Source organism: Palaemon carinicauda, chromosome 3 (assembly GCF_036898095.1).
Source record: "Palaemon carinicauda isolate YSFRI2023 chromosome 3, ASM3689809v2, whole genome shotgun sequence".
Classification (NCBI taxonomy): Eukaryota; Metazoa; Arthropoda; class Malacostraca; order Decapoda; family Palaemonidae; genus Palaemon; species Palaemon carinicauda.
In genome coordinates this window covers 58,021,133-58,037,461 of record NC_090727.1, presented here as the reverse complement: position 1 = coordinate 58,037,461, position 16,329 = coordinate 58,021,133, and the positions used below count along the sequence as shown (strand labels likewise).

General features: G+C 40.2%; 2 long non-coding RNA genes across 2 annotated transcripts in view; both read right to left on the bottom strand.

The window, feature by feature from the left end:
- LOC137638294 (uncharacterized) overlaps positions 1–14,636 on the bottom strand; it is a 58,211-nt gene extending 43,575 nt beyond the window's left edge. Inside the window, exons 1-4 of the long non-coding RNA XR_011043996.1 lie at positions 14,502–14,636; positions 13,262–13,367; positions 5,125–5,379; positions 657–822 (exon numbers count right to left, since the gene is read on the bottom strand). This is a non-coding gene — a long non-coding RNA (uncharacterized lncRNA). The remainder of the gene's footprint in view (positions 1–656; positions 823–5,124; positions 5,380–13,261; positions 13,368–14,501) is intronic.
- A 145-nt stretch (positions 14,637–14,781) lies between these two features.
- Positions 14,782–16,329, bottom strand: part of LOC137637480 (uncharacterized) — a 25,953-nt gene continuing 24,405 nt past the window's right edge. The window contains exon 9 of the long non-coding RNA XR_011043657.1: positions 14,782–15,037. This is a non-coding gene — a long non-coding RNA (uncharacterized lncRNA). The remainder of the gene's footprint in view (positions 15,038–16,329) is intronic.

Genomic DNA, 16,329 nt, shown 5'->3' with positions numbered 1-16,329 from the left:
ACACCAAGTCCTTCCCCAGGACATGAACCTAAAACTTGTTCATGAATGTACACACTTAGGGCATACACCAAGTGCTTCCCCAGGATATGAGCCCAAAATTTCAAGAAGGATAATCATGGGATGAAAACCTTTCGGTAAACAAAATGTGATTATGAAAAGTAAAATGATACTTTCTCTAAAAATAAAAGTATTCAATGAGAGGTTCCTACCAGTATTAACTTAGGCATCAGAAGCTTTGAGCCTTACTAAAGCCTTAGAACATAAGCCAGTTAAAACTGAAAGATCCATGGAAAGAATAATTTCATCGTATCCCATGAATATAAATTATCAAGCAGTTATAGCACATTATAATACTTTGAAATAAAAAAAAATAAAAACAGATTCTACGGTAATTAAAACGGGCAAACCTAGAACAGAAAAAAATATAATAGCGTACGGTAATGAAATATTGATACACCCCAGACATAACAAAAAATATAATACAGTGACTCATACACCATAGATTCATTGAGAATTTTTTGTTTTAGGGAAATTCAAAGCCGGATCCAATCAGATATTAAAACACCCTAGATATAAGAAAAATATACAAGACATCGATAAATGCATCCTAGAATCACAAGAAAAAGATATTTGAAAAATAAAAGTCTGATTCATACCTTTGAATGCCACAAGTGATGTGTTGTCTTGATCGTGGGGTACTTCCAGAGGAGTGGCTAGTCTGTTCTATTCAGTCTAGATCTCTTAGCTTGTACAGTTTCTTACAGAGGGCTGGATTGTCTAGTGAGTAAGACTCTCATAAATTATTACACTGCACCGTAATCTCTGAAAGAATGATTAAGTTAGCATTTTTCTAACAATGCAAAAAAAAACAAGGGAAACTCCAGCATGATACTGAAAGCTGGTTCGTGATTAATTAAGTGATAATTAAATATAATGAAACAAAGGAATTTGAAAAAAGATTAATCATAATTTTTGATGATTCGAAATGCACCAAAACATGCTATTATAATTATAATTTACTTTTTATATTGCATACATAAATATGTTCATACATGATAACAAATAATGTGATAATAAAGGATAATGATAACAGTTTTAAAATTATTATTGCATAGGGGAGAAGGGTTAAGAAAACTCCCATATGTATAGAACTCCATCCGAGGATAGTGATAAATCAATATGCACTTAGTTAGAATTTCATCTAATTGCAAAAAAAGTTGGTGTAAAGCCTATTTTAACATTGTTACTGATCTTGAAATATTCTATACTTTATATTCATTACTTACGTATAGTTTGACTTGCTATTTCCTTTCCTCACTGGGCTGCCCTCCCTGTTAAGAACCTTTGAGTTTCTAGCATTCTGCTTTTAAAACCAGGGTTGAAGCTTAGCTAATAATCAAAATCAATAATAATCACAATTAAATATAATCATACTCAATCATATGTAGCAGACCTTTACGTGATGTCCCTGTTAATCTAAATTATTAGAGACCAGTTGTTACACCACGAACCCTATCCAGTCCAAGAGGTGGTGGTAAAAGGAATGAGCCCTCTGCGTCTTGGCAAGATGAGCAATCTCAGAATTATCAGCTTCAGTGCCGAGGACCAGTGAATAGCAGAGGTAGATTTGCTTGCTAACCTGAAGGCCACTGTACTGAGCATCCAGGAGACTCGCAAAAATCACTGTCTAAAACACCTGGCATGGATTCAATAATTTCCCACCAATAACCAGTCTAGGGAAGTGCAATATAGGGTAGCGAGAAATCCATCATTCACAAAAGTAGAGACCTATCCCAGGTTGGGCTGGAGATCCTCCAAGTGGAAACTAAACACCTAAGCATCAGTTCCAGCAACAAACTCCTCTTCCTACTTTCTCACAGCCCCAGAATAGCATCCCTGACAGCATGCCCTGTGTCTCGTAGTTGGGGTACTTCAATAGCCACAACAGTGTATGGGGATATGAGAGCACCAACAACGATCCATTGTATCATAAAATTTGGGCCTCAAGGTAAGCACTGAACTGACAGTGATCGAGAGGCTGTGTAGGAATGGGCCCTTGCTAAATATCTCACAATCCTGTATGATGGCAAAGATGACACCACTTTTTAGAGTTCACAATGGAGGAGGGGATACAATTCAGACCTGGCATTTGTCTCTTTAAATCACCACCAATCGTTCAAGAACAATCATGGACCCAATACCAAAATATCAACACCAACCAATAGTCATTGAAATAAAACCAGTCATACAACCTCTCAAACCAAAATACCATAACCCCAGATCAAACATACCTTAGGATGATTTGGAATTGCAAACATCGTACCTGACCCAGAGTGATATGAGACTTCCTGTTGGTGGCAATAAAAGCTGTGAATAAAAACATTCCAAGAGGCTGTAGAGACTTTTTACATCCCTGAACTCTCGGATCAAAGCAAAATCCAACCAAGTGTATGTACAGGCCTACAATGACGATCCTTTAACAAAAAACACTATGGCTCTAGGCAAGGTTTTGCTATCATTACTACACCATGAAAGACATGAACGTTGGCAAGAAACCCATCACAAACATCAACATGGCCCACAACAGTAAAAAAGCCTGGAGGACCATAAAAAAAGCTAACTCGGCAAATAACAGCATTCACCCCTTAATGAAGTAGCCCATCAACTTGTAATCAATGATAAGATCAACAACCAAAAGAGAGAAAGGGGGATACTTAACGAAAATGAAGCAAGGCATGCAATGTATCATGCTACAGGGCGATTATATATTTGAACCGTGTACAATGAATGAATTACAATCAGCTATGAAATACACAAAGTCAGGGAAAGCTGCTGGTCTAGATGGAATTGTGGTCGAGATGATTTTGCCTTTCAGAGATAAGGCTAGGTCTTAGCTTCTTGTCTTTTCAATGAATGTGCATAAGCATACAGAATCCGAAGGATATAGAGAAGAGGAAAAGAGTTCCCTCTCTCCTCAAACCTGGTAAAGATCCAAGCTCACCCAAGGGTTATTGACCAATATCCTTACTCTGCATCACTTACAAACCCTATGAATGCAGGATATTGTTTCACCTAGTGCCCATCATCGAGGAGCAACTGACACCAGACTAAGCAAGCTTTTTACCTGGATGATCATGCTTCAGTCAGGTCTTGCACCTAACTACTTTTAGAGGATGGATTAGAGACTAAATAAGTTACAGGCGTTGCGTTTTTCAACCTCACAGCTTCCTATGATATCACCTATAGAGATCTACTATTCAGGGTAGCCCAAATGGCCCAAAACTTCGGATCACTCTTAGAAAACAAAAGTTTGTATGTGGAAATAGATGGCAGAAAGAGTAGGTGGAAGAATCAGATAAATGGTCTACTACAGGGCTCCATACTAGCCCCATTGTTATTCAATACCTACACAAATGACCTACCACAACTCCAGGATATCCGGACGTTTATATATGCTGACGATCTTTGCATAGTAACAGCTGAGGCTCTTTAAAACCATCAAAGGAAGACTGAAGGGGACATCATTTCTCTCAGACTATTACAAATGATGGTATCTTAAGGTAAATCACATATAAACCTAGGTATACTTACTCCATTTGAACACCCACCAGGGATACAAAAAAATGAAATTTTAAATTAGAAAATGAAGAACTGGAAAACCATTCACATCCCATCTATCTATGTCACTTTTGATAGGAGACTTTATTTTCAAGGTTAATATCAACAAGCACAAGAAAAAAGTGGCTACCACAAATAACCTCCTCAGCTAAATACCATCCACCAAGAAGGGAGCTAAGGCAAAACCTTTGAAGTAAACAGCTTTAGCACTATGTTACTCCATTGCAGAATTTAGTGTTCCTCTGTGAAAAAGATAAAGCCACGTCAAACGAGTGAATACTGAGCTAAATAAAGCCTGCAAACTAATCACTGGTACACAGAGCAACACCCTAACCAGCTTTGTACAGACTAGCCAGCATCGCATCACCTGAAATCAGTCCAGACACCATAGCTAGAAAGGAAAAGACCAAACAGGCAAACAATCCCAGGCACCCACTCTACAGCTACCGTGAAACAAGAGGTCTGAAATCACGGAAGAGCTTCATGACAGTGAAAGAACTAGACTATATAGATGGAGACAGTGAACGTCAGACCAGGAATGATGCCCTCCCTAACCGTAGTGGAGACCTGCCCTGTGGATTCTCCCTTACCAGGAGGAAATGTCAAACCAAGATTGATGCCCTCCCTTACCTTATTGAAGACCAGCCCCGTAGATTCTCCCGTACTAGGAGGATATGAATCACCATGAATAGATAAAGAACAAAAACTGGTAGGACAGGGGATAAATAACAGAGATTTTGTTACACAAATGTTGCCGAATGTCCCTCCGGGAAGCCAAGCCAAATTATGTATCACATCTTAGTGTAATTGGCCATTCCTCGGTCCTAATTCGGATGGAGAGGGGGCTCGAGTGCTGATCATATGTAATATGGTCAGTCTCTAGGGCATTGTCCTGCTTAATAAAGAAATGTCACTGTCCCTTGCTTCTGGCATTCATGAGCAGCCTTTAAACCTTGAACCTTTAAAACGATACAGCGTTCCAATGGTAAAACAATGGTGCAGTAAGATATGATGATAATTAATAATACAATAATCGTAATCTTAACACAATAATCATAATATGGATAATCATAATCATCAGTAATCATATCATCATTACCATCATCAAAATCAGCAATATTCTTTTTAGGTGCGTGAAACTTGAGGTAGTGCTAACAATAATCATTAAAGAAGTTATATATATATATATATATATATATATATATATATATATATATATATATATATATATATATATATATATAAACACATTTTACATACTGTACATACACACAAACCATATTAATAAAGACACTGATTTTACCAAACTACAATAATATTAAAAGTTATTTTTGTAAAAGCTGGTGAACCTTAAATGTTAGTTTTTCATAAAACCTTCTCATGATGAAGATTTTAAACCATATGAAAGATAGGACATTGAAACCTCCCAGATAAAAAAAAAACCATCAACAAATGCATAATAGAATCAAGAGAAAAATCTTTGGAAAATCCAAGTCTCTCCCTTACCTTCGAATGGTACAAGTGATGTGTTCTCTAGATCGTAAGATACTTAAAAAAGTAGTTAGACTTTTCTATCCAGTGTAGATCTCCCAGCTGGTAATGCTATTTAGAGAGCTGGATTGTCTAGTGATTGAAGGCTATTTATGTCTTCTGGCTAGTCTTTTCTGTCCAGTGTAGATCTCCTAGCTGGTACTGTTATTTGGAGAGCTGGATTGTATAGTGATTGAAGGCTATTTTCCTTTTACTGCACTGCTCCATACTCTGAAAAATGTTATTTTTATTAGTAAAATAAATTTTTGAATATACTTACCCGATAATCATGTAGCTGTCAACTCCGTTGCCCGACAGAATTCTATGGAGGGATACGCCAGCTATCACAATACTAGAAGGGGGTGTACTTACCAGCGCCACCTGTGGCCAGGTACTCAAGTACTTCTTGTTGACACCTCCTCAATTATTCCTCGGTCCACTGGTTCTCTCTGGGGAGGAAGGGAGGGTCGATTAAATCATGATTATCGGGTAAGTATATTCAAAAATTTATTTTACTAATAAAAATAACATTTTTCAATATTAAACTTACCCGATAATCATGTAGCTGATTCACACCCAGGGAGGTGGGTGAAAACCAGTGTACAAGATTAAAGGATAGCTAAGTATCCCATATTTCATATAACAGTTATCTCATATAACAATGAAATAATAAGTACCTGGTAAGGAAGTCGAATAGAACCGTTACTCTGCCTCTTTTTTAAAGTTCGTCTTCCTTACTGAGCGCAGCGTTCCTCTTGGAGGCTGAATCAACCCAAAGGTGCCAAAGTACATGGGGTTGCAACCCCTACTAAAGGACCTCTACCAAACCTTTAACCCAGGCGCTTCTCAAGAATGAATAGACCACCCGCCAAATCAAAAGGATGCGGAAGGCTTCTTAGCCTACCGTAACAACCATAAAAAACAACAATAAAAGTATTCAAGAGAAAGGTTAAAAAAAGGTTATGGGATTAAGGGAATGTAGTGGCTGAGCCCTCACCTACTACTGCACTCGCTGCTACGAATGGTCCCAGGGTGTAGCAGTTCTCGTAAAGAGACTGGACATCTTTCAGATAAAATGATGCAAACACTGACTTGCTCCTCCAATAGGTTGCATCCATTATGCTCTGCAGAGAACGGTTTTTATTAAAGGCCATCGAAGTAGCTACGGCTCTTACTTCGTGGGTCCTTACCTTCAGCAATGCAAGTTCTTCCTCCTTTAAGTGAGAATGTGCTTCTCTGATCAGAAGCCTTATATAATACGAAAGCCCATTCTTGGACATGGGTCTCGAAGGTTTCTTGATGGCACACCATAAGGCTTCTGACTGTCCTCGAAAAGGTTTAGACCTCTTAAGATAATATTTGAGAGCTCTGACAGGGCAAAGAACTCTCTCTAGTTCGTTACCTACCATGTTGGAGAGGCTAGGTATTTCAAACGATCTAGGCCAAGGACGTGAAGGAAGCTCGTTCTTTGCTAGGAATCCAAGCTGAAAAGAACATGTTGCAGATTCGGTTGTGAAACCAATGTTCTTGCTGAAGGCATGAACCTCACTGACTCTCTTAGCTGTTGCAAGGCAGACGAGAAAAAGAGTCTTGAGGGTAAGGTCCTTGAAGGAAGCTGACTGGAGAGGTTCGAACCTAGATGACATAAGGAACCTTAAGACTACGTCTAGATTCCAGCCTGGAGTGGAAAGACGACGTTCTTTAGACGTCTCAAAAGACTTAAGAATGTCTTGAAGGTCCTTGTTGGAAGACAGGTCCAAACCTCTGTGGCGGAGAACTGAGGCCAACATACTCCTATACCCTTTAATCGTAGGTGCTGAAAGGGATCTCTCATTCCTAAGATGTAGAAGGAAGTCAGCTATTTGGGTCACAGAGGTATTGGTAGAGGATATAGAATTGGCTCTACACCAGCTTCGGAAGACCTCCCACTTAGACTGGTAGACTCTACGAGTGGAAACCCTTCTTGCTCTGGCAATCGCACTGGCTGCCTCCTTCGAAAAGCCTCGAGCTCTAGCGAATCTTTCGACAGTCTGAAGGCAGTCAGCCGAAGAGCGTGGAGGTTTGGGTGCAACCTGTCTACGTGAGGTTGACGTAGAAGGTCCACTCTTAGAGGTAGAGTCCTGGGGAAGTCGACTAGCCATTGAAGTACCTCTGTGAACCATTCTCTTGCAGGCCAAAGGGGAGCAACCAGCGTCAGCCGTGTCCCTTCGTGCGAGACGAATTTCTGCAGAACTTTGTTTATTATCTTGAACGGTGGGAATGCGTACAGGTCGAGATGGGACCAGTTCAGTAGAAAAGCATCCACATGAACTGCTGCAGGGTCTGGAACAGGGGAACAGTACAGCGGAAGTCTCTTGGTCATGGAGGTGGCAAACAGATCTATGGTAGGTTGACCCCACAAGGTCCAAAGTCTGTTGCACACGCTCTTGTGGAGGGTCCATTCCGTGGGAATGACCTGATTCCTTCTGCTTAGGCGATCCGCTGAGACGTTCATATCGCCCTGAATGAACCTCGTGACCAGAGTGAGGTTTAGACCTCTTGACCAAATGAGGAGGTCCCTTGCGATCTCGTATAGGCTCCTCGAATGGGTCCCTCCTTGCTTGGAGATGTAAGCCAAGGCTGTGGTATTGTCTGAGTTCACCTCCACCACTTTGCCTAGCAGGAGGGACTTGAAGTTCAACAGGGCTAGATGAACTGCTAGCAGCTCCTTGCAGTTGATGTGGAGTAATGCTTGTTCCTCGTTCCACGTTCCCGAGCATTCCCGTCCGTCCTAGGGTGCACCCCAGCCCGAGTCCGATGCATCTGAGAAGAGATGAAGATTGGGGGTCTGAATGGCCAACGATAGACCCTCCCTGAGAAGGAGGTTGTGCTTCCACCACAGGAGAGTGGTCTTCATCTCTTGGTTGATAGGGATAGAGACTGCTTCGAGAGTCGAACCCTTGTCCCAGTGAGCTGCAAGATGGAATTGAAGAGGGCGGAGGTGGAGTCTCCCTAGCTCGACAAACAGGGCCAGTGATGAGAGGGTCCCTGTGAGACTCATCCACTGTCTCACTGAGCAACTGCTCCTCTTCAGCATGCTCATGATGCACTCTAGGGCCTGGCTTATCCTGGGGGCCGATGGAAAAGCCCGAAAATCCTGACTCCGAATCTCCATTCCCAGGTACACAATGGATTGGGAGGGAATGAGTTGAGACTTCTCTATGTTGACTAATAGACCTAGGTCTCTGATTAAGTCTAAAGTCCAATTGAGATTCTCCAGACAACGACGACTCGTGGAGGCTCTCAACAGCCAGTCGTCTAAGTAGAGGGAGGCTCTGATGTTCGACAAGTGTAGGAATTTTGCTACATTCCTCATCAGATGAGTAAAGACCATAGGAGCTGTGCTTAGGCCAAAACACAGGGCTTGGAACTGGTAGACAACCTTTCCAAAAACGAATCTCAGGAAAGGTTGGGAGTCTGGATGAATAGGAACGTGAAAGTATGCATCTTTCAAGTCCAACGAGACCATCCAGTCCTCCTGTCTGACCGCTGCTAAGACCGACTTCGTCGTCTCCATCGTGAACGTCTGCTTGGTGACATACTCATTGAGAGCGCTGACGTCCAGCACCGGTCTCCAGCCTCCTGTCTTCTTGGCCACAAGAAAGAGACGGTTGTAGAAGCCCGGGGATTGATGGTCCCGGACTATAACCACTGCCTTCTTTTGCACAAGAAGTGACACCTCCTGGTGCAATGCTAGCCTCTTGTCCTCTTCTTTGTAGTTGGGAGAGAGGTTGATGGGCGATGTGGTCAGAGGTGGTTTGAGGCAGAATGGAATCCTGTAACCGTTCCTCAGCCAACTGACAGACTGGGCGTCTGCACCTCTCTTCTCCCAGGCTCGCCAGAAGATCTTGAGTCTGGCTCCTACTGCTGTCTGGAGAAGCGGAGAGTCAGTTTTTTCCTTTAGATGTCCTGGATCCTTTTCTAGACTTGCTCCTGTGAGAGTCTGGACGGGAGCTTCCTCGGCTGGGGGCTCTACCACGAAAGGGCGGTATGAACCTCGTAGCAGGGGTATCAGCCACTGGGGAGCGATAAGTCTTGGGGATTGAGGTAGCAACCTTAGACTTACGAGCCGATGAGGCTACAAGATCGTGTGTATCCTTTTGTATCAGGGCAGCAGACAAGTCCTTAACCAGCTCTTCGGGGAAGAGAAACTTCGAGAGCGGAGCAAAAAGGAGTTGTGACCGTTGGCAAGGTGTAATGCTGGCGGAAAGGAAGGTACACAGTTGATCCCTTTTCTTCAAAACCCCTGATACAAACATCGACGCAAGCTCACCCGATCCATCCCTAATGGCCTTATCCATGCAGGACATTAAAAGCATGGCAGAATCTTTGTCCGCAGGAGAGGTCTTCTTGCTGAGGGCCCCCAGGCACCAGTCTAAAAAGTTGAACATTTCAAATGCTCTAAACATTCCCTTCAATAAGTGATCCAGGTCTGAGAAGGTCCAACAAACCTTAGAGCGCCTCATTGCAGTCCTCCGAGGCGAGTCTACCAGACTTGAGAAGTCAGCCTGGGCAGAGGCAGGTACTCCCAAGCCTGGTGCTTCTCCCGTGGCATACCAAACACTCGCTTTCGAAGTGAGCTTCGTTGGAGGGAACATGAAAGAAGTCTTGCCAAGGTGTTGTTTAGACTGCAGCCACTCTCCTAAGATCCTTAATGCCCTCTTAGAGGATCTAGCTAGGACTAGCTTAGTATAGGTGGACTTAGCTTGTTGTACGCCCAGCGAAAACTCAGATGGCGGAGAGCGGGGAATAGCAGAGACAAAGTGGTCTGGGTAAACCTCCCTAAGTAGAGCCAAGACCTTACGAAAATCAAGAGACTGTGGAGAAAGCTTGGATTCATCCACGTCTGATGATGGATCCAGGTGTGCCTCCTCATCATCCGACACCTCATCACCAGAGTGTAGCGAAGAGATCGGACAAGAATGCTGAACCGCAGAGTCAGAACGAGTAGGAACAATAACAGTGGTTTCCTCTTCAAGTAACTGTTGAGGGAAAACCTGAGGCTCAGACTGCAAAGGCTGAACAACAGACGAAGCAGAAGGAAGGCGCATGGGTGGAGGAGGCTGACTCCTAGCATGAGAGGTTGAACCCAAGGATTGCGCTAGCTGAGCGGTGGAAGGAGGCGGAGTAGCAAGTTCCTGTTCCTGTGGTATGAGCGGAGCATGATGAGGTTGAGGCTGTGCAGAACAAGGTAAAGTTCTCGCAAGTTGAGGCTCCTGAGGCGCAAGTCCAGGGTGTAGAGGAGCTTGCCTTGAGGAGGGTTGAGCTCGCTGCAGCGAGAGCTGAGGAGACTGACTCATGGACGGGAGAGGTTGTTGTACCTCAACCGAGAGTTGCACCACTGGTGGAGCAGCAAGGGGAGGAGGAGGAAGAGTGGAATAATCCTCCTGAACCCAAAGTAAAGGTTGCCTTAAAGAAGGCTGAGGCTGAACACCACTGGGAACAGTGAACTCAGAATGTGGCTCAACATCGTACGCCTGGCAGATGGTGTTGCGACCAGGCGGAGCGAGCGCAGGCGGGGCGAGCGCAGGCGGGGCGAGCGCAGGCGGAGCGAGAGCAGGCGGAGGGAGTGTAGGCGGAGGCGGAGGTGCAACACTCTCAGCCCGACACTCACGCATCAAGTCCGAAAGCTGTGCTTGCATGGACTGAAGAAGAGTCCACTTGGGATCGGCAGAAACGACAGTAGACTGAGGTAAAGCCTTAACAGTCGAGCTCTGTTGTGGCAGAACCTTACTCCTCTTGGGCGGAGTACAGTCGACAGATGACTGAGGCGAGTCAGAGCTGAGCCAATGACTGCAACCTGGCTGAGCACTCGCGGACTGGACTCTACGTTTAAGCGGTCTCGAGACCTGAGACCAACGTTTCTTCCCTGACAGTTGATCAGCGGACGAGATAAAGACGGGCTCAATCGTCTGCAGGTGGGAGTGACGGTCTTTGGAAGACACGCCCGCAACCACCGAGGATAATTCTGTGCGCCTAACAAGGCCTGCCGAACCCTTATGCCCTTCGACATTGCTTCTCCCCTGGGCTTGGGAGCTTGCAAGAGGTCCCGGACTGGGAGGACGACTGGCTCGCACAGAAAAATCCTCACGCACCACACTGGCACTAACACTAGCACTTGGCACTGCACTGACACTAGCACTCGTCACAGCACTGGCACTAACTCCACCCACTGCACTCTTGACCTTAAGTTCTTTAACCTCGGCCATCAGAGACTTATGGTCACTTACCACTGACTCTACTTTATCCCCTAAAGCCTGAATAGCACGCAAAACAACAGACATATCAGGCGGAGGGCAAACAGTAGGTTCGGGGGTAGCCACTACAGGGGTAGGAAAAGGTAGGGGATCATGAGGTGAGGAAAACAGTGAAGAGTGAGAAGAACTCCTCCTAACTCTACCTCTCTCTAACTTAGTTGAATATTTCAAAAGACGGATAAATTCCAATTCCGAAAGTCCGGCGCATTCCTCACATCGATTTTCTAACTGACAGGGCCTGTCCCTACAGTCAGAACAAGCGGTGTGAGGATCTACCGAGGCCTTCGGAATACGCCTATTGCAAGACCTACATCGTCTATGGGAGGGGGCTTGCGAAATGTCAGACATCTTGAATCCAAAGAGTTAGCCAAAGGGGGTTCCAAAACCAAGCAAAAAATCGTTAACCGTTAATCAGGACTATATAAAAGCTATCTAGCTAATATAAGAAGGTTTCCAGTAAAGCGACAGCCGTTAATCTGAGAGAATACTTCACCAATTAGCCGTGAATAAACTCGAAGACCATAGGCGTATCCCAGAACGTCTTGCCGGAAGCACGACAGAGGAATAATTGAGGAGGTGTCAACAAGAAGTACTTGAGTACCTGGCCACAGGTGGCGCTGGTAAGTACACCCCCTTCTAGTATTGTGATAGCTGGCGTATCCCTCCATAGAATTCTGTCGGGCAACGGAGTTGACAGCTACATGATTATCGGGTAAGTTTAATATTGAAAAAAAAAATGTTTAACACATTTCTCTAACTATATTAGAAAAGAAAACTCCATTTTGATACTCAAGTTTGTAGTAATTAAATTGAAAAAAATCTGAAAAAGATTGTTAAAAAACTTAATTATTCAAAATGTATTGAAAATGAATCCCATATCAGAGACATTTTTTTCTAGTTCCTCATACAAGTGTTAGGATAATTGGAATGTTGACAAGCTATTATAATTAGAATTTACCTTTCATATTTCATACATAAATAAATAATAATATATTAATAAAGGAAAAGGATAATGCTTTAAAGTTCATACTAACTAAGGAGAAAAGACTGAGTTAAGGAAACTCCCAGCAGGATATAATATCTCATATCAATATGAAATTCATTAAAATTTCATCTAAAAACTAGGGGGCCACTCAGTAGATCAAAAATCTCCTCTGCAGCAGCTTATTTCTCAACCTTCAGCTCGACCTTATCCTTTGACCTTAACATGTGTTAATGGGCGTGGATTTTCATACACTCAAATATGGACCAATTTTAAAGTCTCTGTGACAATGATGTCCAAACTTATGGCTGATTACGTGAATTGAACATTTTGCTTGCCCGTGACTTTAACCTTTGACTTTGATCTTCCAAAATTTAATTATTTCCAGCTTTTAACAGAGCAGTTAATGCCTGCAAGTTTCATTACTCTACGATTAAAATTGTAGCCAGGTAGTTGTTCACAAACACACACACACACACTCAAACAGACTCACAAACAGGGGGTAAAACATAACATATTTCCAACTTCGTTGGCGGAGGTTAAAATTGGTATAAAGCCTGGAAGCTTTATATACAGTCCCGAGACAAGCTATTGAACAACGTCCTATATTATTATTATCCTTATTACTAGCCAAGCTACAACCTTAGTTGGAAAAGCAAGATGCTATAAGCCGAAGGGCTACAATAGGGAAAAATAGCCCAGTGAGGAAAGGAAATAAGGAAATAAAAAAATGATGAGAATAAATTAACAATAAATCATTCTAAAAACAGTAACTGGCTGACATATCTTATTATTACTGTTTTAAAGTATTTTATATTTTATAGTCTTTACTTACATATAGTTTGATTTGCTATTCGACTTCCTTTCCTCACAGGGCTGATCTCCTTATTAGAGCCTTTTGGCTTGTAGCCTTCTATCATTCAAACCAGGTAGTTGATTATCTGGAATTTAGAATAAAAAAAATCAATCAATCAATAATAATCATACTCAATAATAACCATAATAAATTATGAGATACTCCTACACCCAATTATAATCATAATCTATAATAAGGTTAATCATGAAGATAATCATATACGAATCAGGGTAAATATTAATCATAATGATCATCATTCTCCCAATCATGATCATCATAAGGGTAGATATAACAATAAACATTGGAGAAATGATTTTATATATATATATATATATATATATATATATATATATATATATATATATATATATATATATATATATATATATAATTATAAATATTTATAAATATATAAATATATAGATATATACAAATATATATATATATATATATATATATATATATATATATAAATATATATATATAATATATATATATATATATATTGTAAAAGTATATTTATATATATACATATATGTATATATATATATATATATATATATATATATATATATATATATATATACTTAAATACTTTTATATATATATATATATATATATATATATATATATATATATATATATACTTAAATACTTTTATATATATATATATATATATATATATATATATATATATATATATATGAACATATATCACAAGCACACGTGATTTTAATCAATGTAAATATCACCATAAAATGAATTCCAAGTGGATATATTTTCCCAAGATAGAATTCGGTATTAAATGCCGTTCGTGGGTGATATTTACATATATATATATATGTATACATACATATATATATATATATATATATATATATATATATATATATATATATATATACATATATATATATATATATATATATATATATATATATATATATACATACACAAACATTTCATAGACCGTATATACACACAAAACATATTAATAAACACATTCTTATTTTATTAAATAACTACAGTAATATTCAGAGTTATTTTTGTAAAAGCTGGTGAACCTTAAATGTTAGTTTTTCCTAAAACCTTCTCATGATGAAGATTTTAAACCATGCAAAAGATAGGACATTGAAACCTCACGGATAAAAAAAAACATCAACAAATGCATAATAGAATCACGAGAAAAAGATTTGGAGAATCCAAGTCTGTCCCCTACCTTCGAATGGTACAAGTGATGTGTTTTGTAGATCGTAAGATACTTGAAAAAGTAGTTAGACTTTTCTGTCCAGTGTAGATCTCCTAGCTGGTACTGTTATTTGGAGAGCTGGATTGTCTAGTGGTTGAAGGCTATTTATGCCCTTTGGCTAGTCTCTTATGTCCAGTGTAGATCTCCTAGCTGGTACTGTTATTTAGAGAGCTGGATTGTCTAGGGGTTGAAGGCTATTTATGCCCTTTGGCTAGTCTCTTCTGTCCAGTGTAGATCTCCTAGCTGGTACTGTTATTTGGAGAGCTGGATTATCTAGTGGTTGAAGGCTATTTATGCCCTTTGGCTAGTCTCTTCTGTCCAGTGTAGATCTCCTAGCTGGTACTGTTATTTAGAGAGCTGGATTGTCCAGTGGTTGAAGGCTATTTATGTCTTCTGGCTAGTCTTTTCTATCCAGTGTAGATCTCCTAGCTGGTAGTGTTATTTGGAGAGCTGGATTGTCTAGTGATTGGAGGCTATTTTCCTTTTACAGCACTGCTCCATAATCTCTGAAAAAAAAATATTAAGTTTAACATATTTCTCTAACTATATTAGAAGAAAAACTCCATTTTGATACTCAAGTTTGTAATAATCAAAATTGAAATAAATCTGAAAAAGATTGTTATAAAATTTCATAACTCGAAATGTATTGAAAATGAATCCCATATCAGAGCCATTTTTTTTTTAGTTCCTCATACAAGTGTTAGGATAATTGGAATGTTGACAAGTTATTATAATTAGAATTTACCTTTCGTATTTCATACATAAAAAATAATATATCAATAAAGGATAGTGATAATGCTTCGAAGTTCATTTCACATAAGTGGAAAAGACTGAGTTAAGGAAACTCCCTTATGTATAAAACTCCATCGGGAGATAGTGATATCTCATATCAATATGAAATTCGTTACAACTTCATCTAAAAACTAGAGGGGCACTCAGTAGAGCACAAACCTCTCTGCAGCAGCTTATTTTCCAACCTTCACCTCGACCTTAACCTTTGACCTTGAGATATATTAATTGGCGTGGATTTTCATACACTCAAATATGAACCAATTTTAAAGTCTCTTTGACAATGATGTCCAAACTTATGGCTGATTACGTGAATTGAACATTTTGCTTGGCCGTGACTTTAGCCTTTGACCTTGATCATGAGCAATTAAGTAACAATTGAATATAATGAAACTGAAATGAATCTGAAAATGATAAGGTATACTTGTGATAATTGGAATTTCATCAAAACATACTATCATAATTGGAATTTACTTTTTATATTGCATACATAAATATGTCCAAATAGATATGATAGTGAATAACAAGGTGATAATACATGATAATGATAATGCAGATTTAAAGTTAATATTGCAGGGAAAAGGGTTAAGAAAACTCCCTTATTTATAGAACTCCATCCGGGGATAGTGATAAATCAACATGTCATTTTTTAGAATTTCATCTAATTGCAAAAAAAGTTGGTGTAAAGCCTATTTTAACATTGTTACTGATCTTGAAATATTTTATATTTTATATTTTATATTCATTACTTACGTATAGTGTGACTCGCTATTTCCTTATTTCCTTTCCTCACTGGGCTGCTTTCACTGTTAAAAGCCTTTGAGTTTCTAGCATTCAGCTTTAAAAACCAGGGTTGAAGCTTAGCTAATAATCAAAATCAATAATAATCATAATTAAATATAATCATACTCAATCATATGTAGCAGACCTTTACGTAGTGCCCCTGGTAATCTAAACTATTAAGAGACCAGTTGTTACACCACGAACCCTACCCAGCCCAAGAAGTGGT